Below are 4885 nucleotides of genomic sequence, written 5' to 3' on the forward strand. Positions count from 1 at the left end.
TGGACGAAAAGGAGAAAAAAAGGTGTTGCGAGACAGGGAGAAGACGAGTGAGAGAGATGACTGGAACGAGAGAGAACGAGTGGCTAAGATAAGGATGAAGCCATGGGAGATACCAACAGTGGTAATGCAACTCTGTTTCCAGCTACATCAACTACGGCAATCCATCCTCTGCTACCTGCAGTGTCTTAGAAGGAATGGAAGCAAACGAGAGGGCGAGTCTGTAGCAGATGGTGACCTGACATATAGCATTTTGTTCTCAGAAAATCTCTGTAGAAAATGAAGCCTCTCTTGACTTGTTGCAGCTGTCTAATTGCTGCCACGAAAGCAATTTTCTAGGAGTATATGACTGAATGAACAACTACAGCATACATCATATGAGTTTATCAGACCTGAATGTTGAGAAAGAAGAAAGAGTAAGGGGGCTACAAGCATAATTACACTGACTCCTGGTCGTTTATCTAGTGTGGCATGCTGGTGGTGATACGCGGTGACCCATTTGATTTAGTTTTAACATAAATGTGGAAATTAAGAGAACGATGACCTATTTGACACAATTGAGCAAGTTTAGTGACCAGCGTATAATTTACTCTAACATAGGAGAATAAATTAGACAGAGAAAGTGGCAAACCAAGGCTTGTGCTGTTCTCGGTTCTGCCTTGTGAACTTGTGGCATCCTCATTAGGAGAGTGTGGTCGCTTCTTTTTCCCACGAGATGACGCTGAATACGATGGCCATGGTTCTGCCATTTCACTTTGCTGATTGTCCAGTCCAATTTAAGTCGATGGCATGAGACAAATAAGACAAATGTCTGTCCAATCAGGAGTCAGATCCTCTAATTTGCATCAGTAACCTGGAGCTTCCTTCCACAAGCAGCAAAACGATAAGACTGGCTACTTGTGAGCTGAAAGTTTAAAAACACCTGCAGTCAGCGGGATTCCAATAAGTCTTGAAAAATCTGGAATATGGAAATGGTTTAGGAAACTCGGAATACTAAGGAAAAACTGAGATACAGATGGTACCACACTCAGTCATTTCAACTGAACTAGAATGACTTGAAAGTTTAACATAAAATGGAAGCAGAAAAATAAACAACATAAAGGGGGAAACTATCACTCGGAATTTTGCAAAACTCGTCTCTATTATCAAGGCCCCGCTTGGTATGGGTGTAAATTTATACACCCGGATTTAATGTACAGTTGTATATTACTGTCCGCCCTTAATTTTTGCCTGGAAAAAGAAACGACGCCTTGAGGTCCGTATCTTTTACGCCTTGAGCCAACCGACAATCCAAGTGGGGCCTTAATGTACTTGCTAATCGAGCGGAACTTCACAAGTCCGAGAAACTGTAAGATCATAGTAGTCTCTGAACCTGCGAACAGAGCATTCAATCTACTTCTCAACACACTGGAATATTTTCCAAGGTTTGTTGCCTGCACTAATTCTCAGCTGCTGCCCTACCACGAAGAAATAGCGATTTCCCCACCAATCCAGCTAGCAATATATCCATACAAGTAGAGGCAAAGTACAGGAGCGAGCACAAATTTTGCTGTACTAATACCAGGCAAAGAATTTCCTGTCCTCTCCGTTAATCTCCTGCATCTACTACAGGAACGAGCGCTAACTGACGGACAGAGATTGGATGGATGCATAACCTGGTCGCAGCCCGCGCCGGCGGCTCCCCGCCGTCCGGGGTAATTGCAGACGGCCGGAGTTGCGGCGGCGGCCTCCTCTTCGAGACACGCGGCGACCTCCCCCGCCGCGCGTGGCCGTCAGCGCGCAACAACCTACTCGGCGGCGGCGGCGACGGCGGCGGCGAGGGCTGGGATCTGTGGCGTGGGGGTGGGGGGCAGGACGAGAGGCCAATCGGGATTTTTTTTTTGGAGTAATCTGGGACCACCTGTCAACAATACATGTGCTTTTCTAAAATATATTATACTATATGAGATTAACGGAGAAATTTATGGCACTACAATTCTGCAAAAAAGAAACAAGGAGGACCGGTATATTTCTTCATTAACCCATATACAAAGAAGAAAGACCGTCGTATGAAAACCTCTCAAAAGCGTTTTTTGCGCCGCGACTTTCTGCTCCTCGACGACGGCCAAGGTACGAAAGATCATGACCGGTGAACACGTTGACAATGAAAGCACGGGTGATAATGCCTGTGAACAATACGTGCATCTTCAGATTGGGGTGCGAGAGACTCATCGCCAATGGCACGGACATAGCCTCCCGCTGCATAATGTGATTGGCGGGGCAAATGTACCCGTACCACTGAAGAGCAAGATGGCAGGAGGGCAGATTATGCGTTAGAAGATACATGTGTTTGGTTTTCTCCAATATTTCAGATGAATTCAAGATGGATAGACAGGGGAGCAAATCTAAATTCATAGTACACCACATTGACACCAAGACGATGGGGTATATATAGGGATTTTATGCATCTCTTGTGTTTGAACAAGTTATTCAAGAAACATTCATTTGATCATTGTGACCGGATTACAAAGTCATGTGATCATCTTTGCTTGCATGTTTAGCTTAGTCTCCAACTTCTAGGTAGAATAACTTAGTTTACAGGGTATACCAGTTCTCTCATATGTACCATCACGTCAAATCCAATGCATCATGAAAGACGTGTGAATCTCTTACTGATTCATTTTAGCAATATTTCTGGCTCCCTTCAAAAACATCATATCATCCACATGATGGTATTAAGCAAGGTATTTCGATGTTGATTACTTCATTATGGGAGTACACTGCGTAAGGCCTAATAAATTTGCAGGAGTGAAAAGAAAAACTTTCTTGGATTTTGGCATTACTTGATTCTTCTTCATCTCTCTGATTCGTCTTAAAAAGGATGCCGAGATAGACCGGGCTAAATTTCCGCATGCAAAACTAGCCACCATAGATGACGAACTTAGTTGTGCGTGTGGGGGGAGGGGGAGGTTGACAAGGAGGTCTCGTTCTTGATAAATGATAAAAAGATGAAATGAATGAAAAGGTTCACACTCAGACAAACTAATCATATGCCGTGTGAATGGAATGGTCCAAATATACTTAAATAATAGGTATCAAGGTAGAAAAAATTAATGATTACTTTGCAAGCCAATTTGTCTTCTCGTTTACCGGTTTAATTAACTAGCACTTAACATCAAGATCGTAGTTCTCACAAATTAAAAGGACAAACTTGATCTAGCATCTATACCAATATAGAAAGACTTAAAAGGGCAGATTCAATTAATCTCAACCATTAAATCATGTCAATCCAACGACTTAGACTGCTTCAATGTCGATCCATCCTAATAACATGTTTAACGTGCAGTTAATTTTAAGCCAAATATAATACTAATCACGTAATAACACGCAAATAATATCCTACTTAATATCCGTATGCACTTAATATACTTTCAAATTAACATGCATTGCACATACACATTGACTAGTTAAAAACAATATAAATAAAGTAGCATGTCGGACTTTAAAGTTTTACATTCTTCTCCTTGCATAGAAGTGGTTTGCTGCTTTTTATTAAAGAAGGAGGACGTACCCCTGGCCTCTGTATCTGGACGATGCATATGCATATTCATAAAGACCATACAAGGTGATAAATTAATAAGCCTGAAGCCACCATCTTGGCAACGCCTGTTGCTACTTCTATCCCGTTGATGAAGGGGTGCCGAATGTCTGGGCCTAATACCAAACACACATCGCACCAAAACCTAACATCTAAAGTCAGATGCCCCATCCAAGCCACTACCTGGACTGGGTCACACACCGGTCCGGCACACTCCCAGTGAGCACCGCACGCTGCAAGGGCCGTCACCTCCATCTTCCATCGATCCATCCTCAGAGTAGAATTGATGCACCGACCTTGACAGACCACTCTGTCATCGATGGCACCACGACGCTAGATAGCGTCGCCCTCCTGCGCGAGTTCGTCAACCCGCATCAGACGTCGAGCCTCCACTACGCCATGCTGCCGAGATCTGCCATCATCGATGTGGAAGATGAAACCCTGCTCCGCCTCTGGGCCCTTCCAAACAGCACCTGCTCCAAAATGATGCCCTCAAAAGGGAAAACGGCACCATAGTTTTTGGTCATCATCCGATCTGGGACACCCAGATCTAGGGTTTCCCCCAAAGTAGATGCCTCCTGAAAGAAGAGGGGCAAACCAACTGCAACTGCCCACGAACACAAGCCGTGCCCAGCACCACTTAGCTCTCACGGCGGCGCCTTCAAAAAGGACATGACACCATGAGCGTCGCCGCCGCCCTAGGGTTTTCACATGAGAGACCATAGAGTGGGAAAAGGTGGGGCGGACCCGAACGGCGTCTCCAGGAAGAGAAACGACACCCTCGAGCGTCGTCGTCGTCGCGGCCAGCAGGAGCCGACCAGGGAATTATCCCAATCCGAATCCCCATCTCCCGCTCCACCCGACCGGTGACTGGCAAGCATAGCAGCCGTGTACGTTACGACGGAGTGCACGAAGCAAGGATTGAAGGGAGAAGCAGCTCAACGCCGTTGGCCACCAAGGCAAGAAGCCACGGCACCAACCCGCTGGCGGATCGCCGGCCACCGGACCCGATCCCCGGCAGCCTATCCACCTCGCCACGCCACCGGACAGGGAGGCCACCTAGGGGCCGCCGCCCCAGATCCAAGGCCCTCCGCGCTAGATCGGGAGGAGCGGCGCCAACACTGCCATCACAGCCACCGTTAGTATGCCGGGCAGCCGCCACACCGCCCGGGTCCAGATCTGGGCCGTCGTGAACCAGATCGGGGTCACACCCTCGAGCCAGGGCACCCTGCATCCCCCTATGACCCGCGAGAGGGAGGAGTGCCTCCGCCGCCGCCGTCTCACGCACAGGCTATACCGGCGCCAATGACC

The sequence above is a fragment of the Triticum aestivum genome, chromosome 1A (assembly GCF_018294505.1).
Source record: "Triticum aestivum cultivar Chinese Spring chromosome 1A, IWGSC CS RefSeq v2.1, whole genome shotgun sequence".
NCBI classification, from domain to species: domain Eukaryota; kingdom Viridiplantae; phylum Streptophyta; class Magnoliopsida; order Poales; family Poaceae; genus Triticum; species Triticum aestivum.